This window comes from Pongo pygmaeus, chromosome 15 (genome assembly GCF_028885625.2).
Source record: "Pongo pygmaeus isolate AG05252 chromosome 15, NHGRI_mPonPyg2-v2.0_pri, whole genome shotgun sequence".
NCBI lineage: Eukaryota > Metazoa > Chordata > Mammalia > Primates > Hominidae > Pongo > Pongo pygmaeus.
The window spans coordinates 64,106,617-64,122,464 of NC_072388.2; the positions used below are offsets into that span (position 1 = coordinate 64,106,617).

The following is a 15,848-nucleotide window of genomic DNA, read 5'->3' on the forward strand; positions in this document are numbered from 1 at the left end:
TTTCTTTTCTTTATAAATTACCTAGTCTGTGATATTCTGTTATGGAAACACACAACAGACTGAGACACTGTGTAACAAAATGAGAAGTATGCATAAAGTACTTTTGCTGTGTTCCAAACTATGATAGTTATCTCTAGGAAAAACACTTAGGCGATTATTTGAGTTGTGAGTTGAACAAACCACTTTTTTTCATGGAGCATCTTTTTTTCTTTTTTCTTGAAAGAACAAATGACAAAGAATGCTATTTCAGACTAAGCATTTGGCAGACATTTTCTTAAAAATGAACAAAGGGAGCCTGTCACTTCAAGGAAAACAACTGATAGTATTTGTTGCTGATGATAAAATTTGAGCTTCCAAGCAAAAATTAGAATTTGGAAAAACTTTTGTTTACCACTGTGGAGCTCGACAGCTTCTCAATACATAAGGATTTTTTTAATGAAGTAGATTGGTGATATTAACGACCGTGATTTTTTTCTGATATGGTATAATAAAATGTGTCAACATTTGAAATACCTGCATAATTCAAAGACAAATATTTTCCAATGACCAAGGAATGCATTGTATTACAAAATCATGCATGGGTAAAAGATCCATTCTAAGTACACAACAAACCAACGGATTTTAACGTAACAACACGAAAAGTTAATTGACATAATTTCAGACTTCACATTGCAACTAACCTTTAAGACACTTGTTTTGGTGTAGTATCAAAAAAGAATATCCAAAATTATCTAAGAGGACTATTAAATACTCTTCCCTTTTCCAGCTACATATCTGTGTGAAGCTGGATTTTCTTCACACATTTTGACCAAACCAACATATTGCAATATACTGAATGCAAAAGTAAATATTTGAGAATTCATTCATCTTCTGTTAATGCACACATTTTAAAAATTTCAAAATATTTCACAATGCAAAACAATGCCATTTTTCAAAACTGTAAAATAATCTCATTTTTCTTGCTGAAAATTTTGTTTGGAAGATATGATTTTTAAAAATAGAAATATGGGCCGGGCACGGTGGCTCATGCCTGTAATTCCAGCACTTTGGGAGGCTAAGGCGGGCAAATCACCTGAGGTCAGGAGTTTGAGACCACCCTGGCCAATGTGGAGAAACCCCCTCTCTACTAAAAATACAAAAAATAGCTGGGCATGCGCTTGTAATCCCAGCTACTCGGGAGGCTGAGGCAGGAGAATCGCTTGAACCCAGGAGGCAGAAGTTGCAGTGAGCCAAGATCGTGCCACTGCACTCCAGCCTAGGCAACAGAGTGAGACTCCGTCTCAAAAATAAATAAATAAATAATAAAATATTCTGGCGCCTCCACTCCATTCCCCGCGGGTCTGCTGTGTGTGCCATGGACGGCATTGTCTCAGAAATAGCAGTTGGTTCAAAGCGGGGATCTGACGAGCTTTTCTCTACTTGTGTCACTAACAGACCATTTATCATGAGCAGCAAGTTGGCCTCTGCAGCAAATGGACACGGCAGCAAGAAGTTCAAAGGTGACAGAAGAAGTGCCGGTGTCCCCTCCAGAGTGACCCACATCCAGAAGCTCCCATCGACGTCACCGAAGGGGAGGTGATTTCCCTGGAGCTGCCCTTTGGGAATGTCACTAACCTCCTGATGCTGAAGGGGAAAAACCAGGCCTTCATCGAGTTGAGGACGGAGGGGGCTGCCAACACCGTGGAGAACTACTACACCTCGGTGACGCCCGTGCTGCGTGGCCAGCCCATCTACATCCAGTTCTCCAACCACAAGGGGCTGAAGACCGACAGCTCTCCCAACCAGGCGCGGGACCTGGCGGCCCTCAGGCCGTGAACTCGGTCCAGTCGGGGAACCTGGCCTTGACTGCCCCGGCGGCGGCCGTAGATGCAGGGATGGCGATGGCCGGGCAGAGCCCGGTGCTCAGGATCATCGTGGAGAACCTCTTCTACCCCATGACCCTGGATGTGCTGCACCAGATTTTCTCCAAGTTCGGCAAAGTGAACACCATCACCTTCATCAAGGACAACCAGTTCCAGGCCCTGCTGCAGTACGCGGACCCCGAGAACGCCCAGCATGCCAAGCTGTCGCTGGACTGGCAGAACACCTACAACGCCTGCCATAACGCTGTGCATTGACTTCTCCAAGCTCACCAGCCTCAACGTCAGGTACAACGACAAGAGCAGCGACTACTACGCCCAGACCTGCCCTCCAGGGACAGCCAGCCCTCGCTGGACCAGACATGGCCGCGGCCTTCGATCTTTCAGTTCCCAACATCCACGGAGCCCTGGCCCCCCTGGCCATCCCCTTGGCGGTGGCAGCAGCTGCAGCAGCAGGCCGGATCGCCACCCCAGGCCTGGCGGGGGCAGGAAATTCTGTCTTGCTGGTCAGCAACCTCAACCCAGAGAGAGTCACACCCCAAAGCCTCTTTTTTTTTTTTTTTTTTTTTAGACGGAGTCTTGCTCTGTTGCCCAGGCTGGAGTGCAATGGCATGATCTCGGCTCATTCCAACCTCTCCCTCCCGGGTTCAAGTGATTCTCCTGCCTCAGCCTCCCGAGTAGCTAGGATTACAAGCGCGCCACCACACCCGGCTAATTTTTGTATTTTTAGTAGAGACGGGGTTTCACCATGTTGGTCAGGCTGGTCTCGAACTCCTGACCTCGAACTCCTGACCTCATGATCCGCCTGCCTCAGCCTCCCAACGTCCTGGGATTAAAAGTGTAAGCCACCACGCCCAGCCTCCAAAGCCTCTTTATTCTTTTCAGCGTCTACGGGGACGTGCAGTGCGTGAAGATCTCGTTCAATAAGGAGAACGCTCTGGTGCAGATGGCGGACGGCAACCAGGCCCAGCTGGCCCTGAGCCACCTGAACTGGCACAAGCTGCACGGGAAGCCCATCCGCATCGTCTCGTCCGTATCACACCCTCGAAGCACCAGAACGTGCAGCTGCCCCGCGAAGGCCGGGAGGACCAGGACCTGACCAAGGACTATGGCAACTCGCCCCTGCACCGCTTGAAGAAGCCAGGCTTCAAGAACTTCCAGAACATATTCCAGCCCTCGGCCACCGTACACCTCTCCAACATCCCGCCCTCAGTATCCGAGGAAGATCTCAAGGTCCTCTCCTCCAGCCATGGGGGCGTCATAGGATTCAAGTTCTTCCAGAAGGACCGCAAGATGGCGCCGATCCAAATGCGCTCGGTGGAGGAGGCGGTCCGGGCCCCCATTGACCTACACAACCACGGTGTCTGGGAGAACCACCACCTGCGGGTCTCCTTCTCCAAGTCCACCATCCGTCCCCCCACGGCCGGGCCCTCTGGCGACAACTTCCATCATTCTAGAAAAAAGCCACGTTAAAAAGCAGCTGAAGTGACCTTAACTGACCAGTGATTTTCTTTCTTTCTTTTTTTTTTTTTTTTTTTTCTTCTGAGACAGCGTCTCGCTCTGTCGCCCAGGCTGGAGTGCAGTGGCGCGATCTCTGCTCACTGCAAGCTCCGCCTCCCAGGTTCACCCATTCTCCTGCCTCAGCCTCCCGAGTAGCTGGGACTACAGGTGCCTGCCACCACACCCAGCTAATTTTTTGTATTTTTAGTAGAGGCGGGGTTTCACCGTGTTAGCCAGGATGGTCTCGATCTCCTGACCTCGTGATCTGCCCGCCTCGGCTTCCCAAAGTGCGGGGATTACAGGCGTGAGCCACCGCACCCGGCCTTTATTTTTTTAAAAAGAAATCAGTTTCCCTGTTTTTTAAAAAATTAAATCTAGTTCACCGTGCTAAAATTAATTAACTTAATTTAATTTAAATAGAAATATGTTATTTATATTAACATGTAATGGGTTATTATTGTGATCTTAAAATTGACAAATATTTTAAATTTTCTGCCACTAACCTACATACATTTTAAGAGTATATACAGGGGTCCTGAGACAAAAACGTTTGAGAACTGCTGTATTACCCCATCTTGCCCTCCAGAATGTGGACTGAAGGGAAGTACTTCTTTCCTTTCTACTTAAATAACCCAGTGCTGTTACTGTTTTATTTTAAAATCCAATCTACCCTCTTCCTCCAGAACTATTAAAAAATAGACTGCAAAAGAACCATAGCTTCCTGAAATCAAAGGACCCAAAACAAAGAGAAAGCAAAAGCAGCGAATAAAAGGACTTCTCCAGAGACTGGCAGGCCGACCAAAGACCACTTCCCCTCCAGCCAGCCTGGTAGGAGTTGCCTATTCCTTTTTGCTTCTTTGTTCTCACACCCAGTCACCCACTCCCATCCCCTACATCCCAACCCCCATCCTGGAAAGCTATTGTTCTCCAGGGCCTCAAAACACAAAGGGACTTCATAAATCTTTGGGCTGATTCCCCACCCCATCCTCACTCTGAGATTACAGTGCAGGGAAGGGCACTTTCAGATTCTGCCTGAGCCTCCACCAGCCCCCTGTTCTCAGGCTTGGGGCTGAGATGAAAAAGGAACACCACTGTTTCTGGCCTGAAAAGGAAATGTAAATGCCTTGCAAGCCAGAAGCTGCCAGAAGACCATTTCCCTGTTAGTAAACAGGGCTGCCTGAGCCATCTTTCTCCTCTTTAATAACCTGTGGGGCACCTATTGATTGCGCATGCTGGTCCCTCATAAATTAAAACAGGGATGCCTTCCGGTTGCTCTATAGCTGCGTAGATGGTGAAATTGGCTCACTAATACTTCATGCTCATGGAGCACAGTGTATCCCGCCACATAAACATGAAGAATATGTATCATCAGGCTCTGGGAATGCACGGAAAACAACCCAGGAAGCTTCTGGGCATGCTGCAGACTTTAATTAGGCAGTTTCGTCCACTAGGATTGGAGACCAGCAGAAACACCAATTGCATGCCTCCTGCCGCAGCCTGTTCTGCTTTCAAATGGAAGGGAGGAGCAAGCCCTGGTGGGTAGGAGATGAGCCTCCTCCTCTCTCTTACCAGGATGGGCACCCGTAAGCAGAAAGGAATGTTCATCTCTCATGCTGTGGTAGAAAGAGCACCAAGTTAGCAGTCAGCAAACATTCAAAACTTCTGCTTTAGCCACTTACAGCTACATGATCATGGGCGCAAGTGCCTTAACCTCTCGGAATCACAGCATCTCATCTGGAAAGTTGACAAAGTAATAACACCTAGCTGCTTGTGAGGCTTGAGGAAAATAAGTCTTTCCTGGTGTCCAGTATGGTCTCAGTAAATACTGAAACTGAAATTGAAGCAGATGAAGAACAGGGTGGCAGGTACAGGGCTGATACTATTTCTTTCTCTCACCTCAAAAATCTGGCATCAGGAACTTTCCACCACTACCCCTAGCCAACATTTTGCTCTTTAAGTAAGAAGTGAGGCCCTGCAACTCATAGCTTGGTACATTGGAAATGTTTCTCTTACCCTTCCATCTTTCTGTGCCCGCTCCTGAGCTGGCTCTCAACTGAAAATTCATTTAGTAGGAAACCTCTCTAAAATGCATGGTAAACATCGAAAAACATGCTAGCATAGTTTACCATTCTACCAAAAACAGCTTGGCACCCACATACCAACACTTGGCAGAACCTTCCGAGTTTCTCTAACTTTAAACAGACCCTAGGCGACCAGATCCATTTATACTTCCCAGAGTGTGTAGCATTTCATTAAAGTTTTACCACAGTCCCCTTCCTCTGCCATTGCTAATTAAAATGAACAAGGACAATGTGGAGAGCCATATTTTGCTATTCCTGGAAATATCTGCTGCTCCAGGGAGGGTGTAGGACATTGAATGGTCCCCTCACCCTAAAGAATATGGTCGCATCCTGGAACTCATGGGTGGGTCCAGGATGTGATCAGGTATGAGAAAAATGAAGCAAAAAAGGTCTTGGCAGATGTAAAAATAAAGGATCTTAAAATGAGATGATCCTGGATTACCTGAGTGGGCCCTAAATCCAATAACTAGTGTGTTTTTGTTTTGTTTTGTTTCTTTTTTAGACAGTGTTTAACTCTTGTTGCCCAAGCTGGAGTGCAATGTCGTGATCTCGGCTCACCGCAACCTCCGCCTCCTGGGTTCAAGCAGTTCTCCTGCCTCAGCCTCCCAAGTAGCTGGGATTACAGGCATGTGCCACCACACCCGGCTAATTTTGTATTTTTAGTAGAGATGGGGTTTCTCCATGTTGGTCAGGCTGGTCTTGAACTCCTGACCTCAGGTGATCAACCTGCCTCGGCCTGCCAAAGTGCTGGGATTACAGGCGTGAGCCACTGCGCCCAGCCATGACAAGTGTTTTTATAAGAGACAGAAAAGGGTCCGGTGCAGTGGCTCATGCCTGTAATCTCAGCACTTTGGAAGGCCAAGGTGGGAGGATCGCTCGAGACCAGCCCAGGCAACATGGTGAGACCCCATCTCTACAAAAAATTAGCCAGGCACAGTGGCATGCACCTGTGGCCCCAGCTAGTCAGAAAGCTGAAATGGGAGAATCGCTTGAGCCTCAGATGTTGAAGCTGCAGTGAGCAGTGTTCACACCACTGCACTCCAGCCTGGGCAACAGAGCGAGACCCAGTCTCAAAAAGAGACAGAAGAGGAGAAGGCACAGAGGGGAAGTCCATGTGAACATGGAGGCAGAGGCTGAAGTGATGCAGCCACAGGCCAAGGAAAAAGAAGCCACCAGAAGCTGGAGAGGCCAGGGAGGATTGTCCACTAGAGGCATTGGAAGGAGTGTGGCCCCACCAACACCTTGATTTTGGAGTTCTGGCTCCAAAACTGTGAGAGAATCAATTTCTGGTATTTTAGGCCACCCAGTTTGTGGTCATTTGGTTACGTGCAACATACAGAAAAATGTCTGGTAGGATACATTCCATGGCAGATTGCTGGTAGTTGCCCTGTCCATTTTTCCTTCCTTTTTAGTAAAAAAAAAAAAAAAAAACCGACTTTTGGGCGGATGGTCATGTGCTCAGTGAAAGCTTCCCTTCCCCAGCATCTCTTGCAGCGAGATGTGGCCATAAGACTAAGTTTTGGCGAAAGAAGTATAAACAAAGAAGTGTAAGAGACTTCTACAAAGTCGCTTTATGGGAGAGTGTTGTGGGTTAAATTGTCTCTCCCCAAAATTTATATATAAAAGTCCTAATCCCTCGTACCTCAGCATGTGACCTTATTTGGAAGAGGGCACTCGCAGATGTAATTAGTTAAAATGAGGTCATGAGGGTGGGCCCTAATCCAATATAAATATGTCCTTATATAAAGGGGAAAATTGGACACAGAAACACACACACAGGGAGAATGCCATGTGACGACCAAGGCAGAGATTGGGGTGATGCTTCCACAAGGTAAGGAAACTCAAAAGATTTCCAGCCAATCACGAGCAGCTAGGGGAGAGGCATGGGATGGATTTTTCCTTACAGTTCTCAGAAGGAACCAATCCTGCCTGATACATTGATGTTGGACTTCTAGCCTGCAGAACTGTGAGAACTGTGAGACAATAAGTAAATTTCTGTGGTGTGAGCTGCTCAATTTGTGGTCCTTTGTCACAGCAGCCCTAGCAAACTAATACAGAGAGATATGCCCTTCCACTTTTCCGTCTTGCTACCTAGTCCTAATATAGATAAGAGGGGTGGTTCTCCATTAGCCATTGTGCTACATGAGGATGGGGGCCACACTCACAGATGGTAGGGCAGGGAGCTAGAAGAAACTTGGGATCCTAAAAACTTCATGGAGGTGCCATATTAGCCCTGGACTGCCTATCGCTTGGCTTATCTTTCTGAAAAATAAATAAAATTAAAGCTTTTGTTATGTTTTTTGAAACATGTAGTTGAATTTTTTTTTTTTTTTTTTTTTGAGATGGAGTCTCTCTCTGTCACCCAGGCTGAAATGCAGTGGTGCAATCTCGGCTCACTGCAACCTCCGCCTCCCAGGTTCAAGCAATTCTCCTGTCTCAGCCTCCCGAGTAGCTGGGATTACAGGCATGCGCCACCACGCCTGGCTAATTTTGTATTTGACGTCAGGTGATCCGCCTACCTCGGCCTCCCAAAGTGTTGGGATTACAGGCGTGAGCCAGTGTGCCCGGCCAGTTGAATATAATCTTAACCAGTACACACACAATTTTGATAAATGAGTTCTTTGGGGAGAGGACTGAGATTGGACTGTCATAGGTAGGAAATGTTTGCTTTACCTGTATGTTTCAATTTTGATATCAGGAATATACTCGTGTACTCCTTTGTAATTAAAAATAAATCTGTTTTATAATAAATAAATTACAAGGAAAAAAGAGGGATGGGAACCTGTAGATTCAAGGAGACCTAAGAAATATATCAACTATAATGGATGATTGGATGCAGGAAAAAAACAAAAATAAATATATCAACCAATTGCAATGTATGAGTCTTATTTGGATCTTGATTTAAACCCCAAATTTTTTAAATGTACAAGATAATTGGGGAAATTTTAATATTAATCAGATATTCGATATTAAGGAATTATTGTTTTTATGAATGCTAACAATATTGTAGTGATGTATTTAGAGTGTTCTTATCTTTTAGACTCTAAAACATGGTTTTCAACCTTGTCACAATTGTTATTTTGAGCCATGTAGTTCTTTGTCGTGAGGTGCTGGCCTGTGCATTGTAGAATGTTTGGTAGCAGCCCTGTTTCTACCCTGTCTTCCAGCAGCTAGATGCTGGGTGCACTCCCCCTCCCCACAACGTTGTAAAAACAAAAAAGGTCTCCACATATTGCCAAATGTCCCCTAGGGGGCAAAACTGTCCTGGGCTGAGAATAACAGCTCTAAAATTTAGAGACACTGACTGGACTATTTATGGGCGAAATGATTCGATGACTGGATTTTGCTTCAAAATAATCCAGGTGATGGGGAGGGAAGACGGTGGGTAAAATGTTCCATAATGGAAAGTTAAACATACATTTAAAATTTTTGAAAGAGTCCATTTGGACTTCTCTTTCCATCAATATGGGGAACTTAATATTCTTAAATAGTCTCTCACTATAAGACAGGAGTATACTGGATAAAATGCAACAAATGTTCACCTCCTTGGTCCAAGATCTTGTCTCATGTCTCCCACAAGAGCATTAAAATCCAAGGATCTAGGTTCCAAGTATGACTGGGCAAGCCCTCCCTCCCAACCCTCCCCGCCAGGCATCCTCGATGCTGCACCCCGGGCATACTCAGCTAGGAGCTGCTCCTGCGTCTTCTTCAGCTGCTTGGTAACCCTAACTCCTGAGATGTCCTCTCAGCTCTGCCCCCTGGGCCTCCTCCTTTCCTAGTCCCCAAGCTTAAGCTGGAGGGGGTGTGCTTGGAACCAGATTCATTAGGGCCATGTCTTGCCCATCCCCCAGCCCATCAGCCACCTCCTCACTGTTTGCAGGTGCTCTCTACAGAGCACTGAGCAGCCCACCCTTTCACCAGGCTCACACCTGCGCCCGTGTTCTCCACCAGCTGCTTCACTCCAGCCCCTGCTCAGGACAGCCGGGCCTTTCTAGGGCCCACTCGCCCCTGGGTGTCTCCTCTCAGACCGGCTTTCACGCCCACCTGGTCTTCCCCAAGACATGGAGCCTTCAGAGGTTTCATCAGAATTACCTCAGGATGTGGGTTTTGAGTTGTCATCCGAGCCCATCAGGGGCCAGAGTGTAGGTGGGCCCAGGGGCCTCTGAGCTAGAGGGGAATGGGGCTTGAAAGGCCTCTGAGCGGAGCCAGGAACCCGCCCTCTGGGAGCCTGGGAGCCGGGCTGCGCGCTCAGGTCCCAACACGAGGTCCGAGGAGCTCTCTGCTTGCTTCAGGGGCCGCAGAGGGAGGCTGACCATACCTGCGACACCACCTCAGTGCTGGACACCGGGCGGGAAGCCTCTCTTGCACCGACTAGACCAGAACGGCAGACATTTTCCCGACAAGGAAGGGGAGCAAGATTGAGTAAGATAAGCCCGGTTATTTTTATACAGACATTGTTCCAACCACAATGACTGTTTTCGAAGGTGGGCGGTATTTGTTTGGTGGAAGGATCTTTGAGGTAAGAGGCAGCAGGATGCTTTAGCACCACCACTTCCTTTAATTTTCTGTTCCCTTATCAAGCCACCAGTTTGGGTTCTCCATTTTTCTGCCTGGTAAAGAAGTAGAATGAGGTGAAATCTGGCTACCTACTTCCCCTGGGGGGACAGTCATGGCTGCTGGTGAGTTTCAAGTGATTTGAGAGCTGTTGGTAGACTTAAGTGAGGAGCTCTTTCCCTCCCCTTCATAGAAATGGAATAATGTGCAGGTTTCTAAGGGGACTTAGGAGTCGGAGAGCCGTGGGTTCAAATCCCAGAGCCTCCATATTTTGGTTGTGTGAAAAAAAACAGTGGGCAAGGTAGTCAACATGTCTGTGCCTCACCTTCCCCATACATAAAATGGAAATACGCCTACTTTTTCATAAGGTTGTTGTGTGGGTATTCTCAGTAGATGCCTACTTGAAATATTTGGGGGGGGACAGCTGTGGCCAGATGCGGTGGCTTATGCCTGTAATCCCAGCACTTTGGGAGGCCGAGGCAGGAGGATCACCTGAGCCCGGGAGTTTGAGACCATCCTGGGTAACATGGTGAAACCCTATCTCTACAAAAAATACAAAAAATTAGCTGGGTGCCGTGATGTTTGCCTGTGGTTCCAGCTACTCTGAAGGCTGAGGAGGGAGGATCACTTGAGCCCAGAAGACAGAGGTTGCCGTGAGCGCCATGACACTCCAGCCTGGGCAACAGAGTGAGACCCCCATCTCAAAAAGTAATAATAATAATAGTAATGTGGCTGTGCCTATGATCACAGGCGTTATAAACAATAGCTGCAATGTATTGAAAGCCTGCTCTCAGAGATAAAGACTCTTTCCATCCCCAGGCCCTGTTGTCAAGCAACTAAGTAGATTCAGAGAAGGAAGAGAGCTGACTAGCAAAGAGGGAGCAATGGAGAGCCATTTAAGATGTTGGGGCAAGAAAGTCATTTAAATGATCAATTATAGGCACAACGTGACTAATACTATTTGAGGGCGGAGGCCTATTGAGTTCTTAGAGGTGTTTGTGGTTAGGGCTCACCAAAAATGGTGCTCCTAGCCTTTGATTGTGGTCACTTGTTTTTGCCTGCCCACCATCCCTCCTCCATCCTGAATACCAAGTGTTCCTTTGGGAATCACCCATCTTCCACTCTCTGTCCATGTAGTTCAAGTGAGGTTGACCTCAGTCCCTGACTCCAGGGGTGGGTGTATGACCCAGGACCGACTAACTGCAGTCATAATGAGTGGTTGAGGAGTAATCCCTTTGTCCAGAGTGAGCCAATGAGAGTCAGCATTAGGACTTCTGAAAGAGGCACCCTTTCTCCACTGGGGTTGCAAAGCTGAGGGGGATGTAAGCTGTCTTTACCACTGCATGAGTAGAGTTTGCTGGAGAGTAAGAACAACAGAGAGAAAAAGCAAATCCAAGAGAAAGATAGATTTCTTGTTGCCCTTGCTGAGCACCTGGAGCTAGCCATTCCTGAAGATGTCAAATATCTATCTACGTGAGCTAACATATATCACCTTCTGAAAGATACTTGAACTGAGTTTCTGTTAGTGGCAACTAAAGGAGTTCTGACTAATTCATCTTTCTATTTATTTTTTATTTTGATGAAAAATTTGCAGTTGTTACATTATGGCATAAAAACAGAACTCTGACATGTTTGACAACATACTTTTGACAGTTTTATCTATTTCTGACAAGGACATGCTGGGAAGTTGTGGGAACATATCTCCTGTGTCCGTCCCCCTCCTTTCGAAGTATATTTTTATTCAGAGATACATAAATGTATGCTAATGATCTTATGATGATGATGATCAGAACTGTGCTCCAAGAAGATTATAGCAACCATGAGTAGGATTAGAGTAGGGAGAGACAAGGGGCAAAAATACCCCTCAGGAAGCCAATATAACAATTCAAATGATAAGTAGGAAGGATTGTCTCAAGGTGGTAGCTGCAGAAATGGGAAAGAGAGAGGTGAGATCCTTGTGGTTTGGCAACAAATTAAAGGGTAAATGAGTGAAAATAAAATGCTTTTATCTACAAGGCCCTACAGAAACTGATTTCCCCCCACCCCTGCTTTATCCCTGATATATTTCTTATCATTCTTTCCCTGGCCTGGTCTGCCCAGCTACATTGGTCTTTGCATTTACTGTGCCCTCTGCTTGGGACACTCTTACTCCAGAGGTCAGGTAGTTCAAGGAGTTCAAGTCCAGCCTTGAGCCCCAGAGGCAGAGACTGCAGTGAACTGAGATCACACCATCTATTCCAGCCTGGGTGACAGAACAAGAGCGTGTCTCAAAAAAGAAACTTTAAGGAAATAATTTTTTTTTTCTTTTTTGAGCGGCGTCTCACTTTTTTACCCGGGCTGGAGTACAGTGGCATGATCTCAGCTTACTGCAATCTCCAGCTCCTGGGTTCAAGCAATTCTCCTGCCTCAGCCTCCCGAGTAGCTGGGATTACAGGTATGCCACCACACCTGGCTAATTTTTGTATTTTTAATAGAGATGGGGTTTCACCATGTTGGCCAGGCTGGTCTCGAACTCCTGACCTCAAGTGATCCACCCGCCTCAGCCTCCCAAAGTGCTGGGATTATAGATGTGAGTCACCGCGCTCGGCCATAAAAATTTTTGAAAAATAATGTTGCCCACAGTACTTAGCTCTCTCTCTCTCTCTCTCTCTGTCTCTCTCTGTCTCTCTCTCTCTCTATATATATATATATTTCTTTTTTTTTTCTTTCCTGTCTCTCTTGACTAAAATGTAAGTTCCATGAGGGCTCCATGACTTTTGCTCACTGCTGAGTCCCCAGCACCTAGGACGGAACCTGGCACAGAGGAGGTATTCAATGAATATTAGTCAATATTACAAATCTTGAACAACTGAAACAATGCTGTGGCATTGACAAATGCGGAAATACGGGGAAGATGAGTGGGAGCAGGGTTGGTGAGGGGGAGGCGTGAGAGGGTGACTCATTTAGAACCCATGGAATTTAAGGTTAGCTGTGTAAATGACAATAAAGCCTGATGGTTGAAATGCTGGCCTGGTGCTCAGGAGCAGCCAGAGGTGAGGGTCTTTTGGGGAATTATGCATCAAAAGTTGGTGAAAGCTGTGGAGTCAGTGAAATCTCTGGGGATACCATGGGAAAAGAGACAGGTGAGAACCGGGGACAAAGTCCCAGAGGTCCTAAGATGACCAACCTATTTTTTTTTTTTCCAGGACTTTACTGGCTTAAAAACTAAAAGTCCAGGCCAGGCGTGGTGGCTCACACCTGTAAACCCAGCACTTTGGGAGGCTAAGGTGGGTGGATCACCTGAGCCCAGGACTTTGAGACCAGCCTGGCCAACATGGCTAAACCTGCCTCTACTAAAAATACAAAAATTAGCCAGGCGTGGTGGCGCGTGCCTGTAGACCCAGTTAATTGAGAGACTGAGACATAAGAATCTCTCAAATCCAGGAGGCAGAGATTGCAGTGAGCCGAGATCCCACGACTGCACTCCAGCCTGGGTGACAGAGCAAGACTGTTTTAAGAAACAAAAACAAACAAACAAAAAACTAAAAGTCCACATCTTGGGAACCCCCTTGGTCCCAGGCAAACTGAAATGGTTGGTCAACCTAAGAAGGTGGAAGAATGGGGAAGTGCCAGGTGGAGGAAGCAGAGGCCAGCAGCCCAGAGCTTCCTCCCAGAACCCGAGGAAGGGAGGGCTTAGGAGGACAGGGCTCCTTCCTTTTCCTGCCCAAGACCAGTTTGGTTCTGACCTTCTAAGCCCAGAAAGGCTGAATTACCTCTGAGTTCCTGACCCCCACACCTCCCAGCAACACTGGATAGCTTCCTGATAAGCCAGGTAACTGGTTTGGTTCCAGGGCTTGGTCCCCAGCTCCAATCAATTGGAGAAAGTATGAACCCTTAAATTTTGAGTCAAGGGGGCTTTGGTGGTGCCCTGGCTCAGGAGTTCTCAGTTGGTGATCGTTGTCTGCTTGTCCTAAGATGGAGCTTAAGAGTGTAAGTGACTCTGCAGCCACTGTGGCTAAGGAAACAGGAAGCTGCCTCTCCTCTTGTAAACAATGCAGGCCAAGATTAGTGGTACTTGCAAGGTGCCAGCTCTTACAAGTGGGCACTGAATTGTGCTCACCACTAAATTTCAAATAAGGAAGATTATTGCTGGATGTGTAGAAACTAAAAAGAGACTGGGTGCGGTGGCTCACGCCTGTAATCCCAGCACTTTGGGAGGCCGAGGTGGGCGGATCACAAGGTCAGGGGTTCAAGACCAACCTGGCCAATATGGTGAAACCCCATCTCTACTAAAAAAATAGAAAAATTAGTGGGGTGTGGTGCTGGGCGCCTGTAGTCCCAGCTACTCGGGAGGCTGCGGCAGGAGAATCGCTTGAACCGGGAAGCAGAGGTTGCAGTGAGCCAAGATCACGCCACTGCACTCCAGCCTGGGCAACAGAGCAAGACTCTGTCTCAAAAAAAAAAAAAAGAAACAGAACAGAAAAGAAAAGAGAAAAGAAACAAGCAACACAAAAGAACTCAAAGGAACATTTCCAACTTCTTTTTAACTTGGCAGTACAGTGACCTAAACCAGGTATGTGGAGCCTTGATTACTATAAAGAGCAAATAAGACAAAAATTAGAAAATATCTTGTACATTTTAAATAATGGTGCAAATATAAGGTCCTGTCACTGAGTCTTGTTTGAAATAACAGAACTATCAATATTTGATCAATAGAAAACATGGTCCTTGTCCTTAGAGAGCTTTATGGCTTACCTGCAGAGGCTCATAAGAATTTAGCTATATTTACTCCGCCATATATAAGGGAATAGAAATAAATATTGTGTTAACTCCCTGACTCTCACCCCTTCTCAGTTCCCTAACCCACAACACACATATCTTTCTTTCTTTCTTTTTTTTTTTTTAAACAGGGTCTTGCTCTGTCACCCAGGCTGGGGTGTAGTGGCACGATCATAGGTCATTGCAGTCTCAACCTCCAGGGCTCAAGCGATTCTCCCACCTCAGCCTTCCAAGCAGCTGAGACCATAGGTGTATGCCACCACACCCAGTTAACTTTTTTATTTTTTGTAGAGATGGGGGTCTCGCTATGTTGCCCAGGCTGGTCTTGAACTCTTGGGCTCAAGCAATCCTCCCTGTAAACCCAGTACTTTGGGCCTCCAAAAGTGCTGGGATTACAGGTGTGAGCCACCATACCCAGTCATATCCACCTTTCTAATGAGCATGGACAAAGATGCCCTAGTTCATTCAGACCAGAAGGTGATGGGGAATGTTTCCAGTCACCTTTCTTTACCCACAGACCTATTCTCGGAAGAAAGGATCAAGAATGGCCGGGAGCAGTGGCTCGGGCCTGAAATCCCAGCACTTTGGGAGGCCAAGGCGGGCAGATCACCAGGTCAGTAGTTTGAGACCAGCCTGACCAACATGGTGAAACCGCGTCTCTACTAAAAACACAAAAATTAGCCAGGCATGGTGGCAGGCGCCTATAATCCCAGCTACTCAGGAGCCTGAGGCAGGAGAATCACTTGAACCCGGGAGGTGGAGGTTGCAGTGAGCCAAGATAGCACCGCTGCACCCCAGCCTGGGCGACAGAGCGAGACTCCGTCTCAAAAAAAAAGAAAGGGTCAAGAATGTGGCAAGTCTGGGCTTTAATACATTGCCTAGAAATTTAATTCAATAAATATCTATAGGCCATCTATTTGAGGCCTAATGCTGCATTAGGCCCTGTGGTGATCTAAAAGAAAGTCCCTGCCCTTAATCTCACCAGAGTGATACAGCTAAGGTCCCTAAAACAAGATCTTATATTACTAAGTGTCAATGTTAACTATAAGTGCAGTAAGATTCTAGAAAAGGGAAACATGAACTTTGTTGGGTTTTT

General features: G+C 46.7%; 1 protein-coding gene and 1 pseudogene across 1 annotated transcript in view; both read left to right on the forward strand.

Annotated features, from left to right (window-relative positions):
• Positions 1 to 1,337: 1,337 nt before the first annotated feature.
• LOC129012349 (polypyrimidine tract-binding protein 1-like) lies at positions 1,338 to 3,332 on the forward strand (annotated as a pseudogene).
• A 6,391-nt stretch (positions 3,333 to 9,723) lies between these two features.
• Positions 9,724 to 15,848, forward strand: part of FUT8 (fucosyltransferase 8) — a 456,741-nt gene continuing 450,616 nt past the window's right edge. The window contains exon 1 of the mRNA XM_054449587.2: positions 9,724 to 9,862. The gene's annotated coding sequence lies outside the window, so the exon portion shown is untranslated. The remainder of the gene's footprint in view (positions 9,863 to 15,848) is intronic.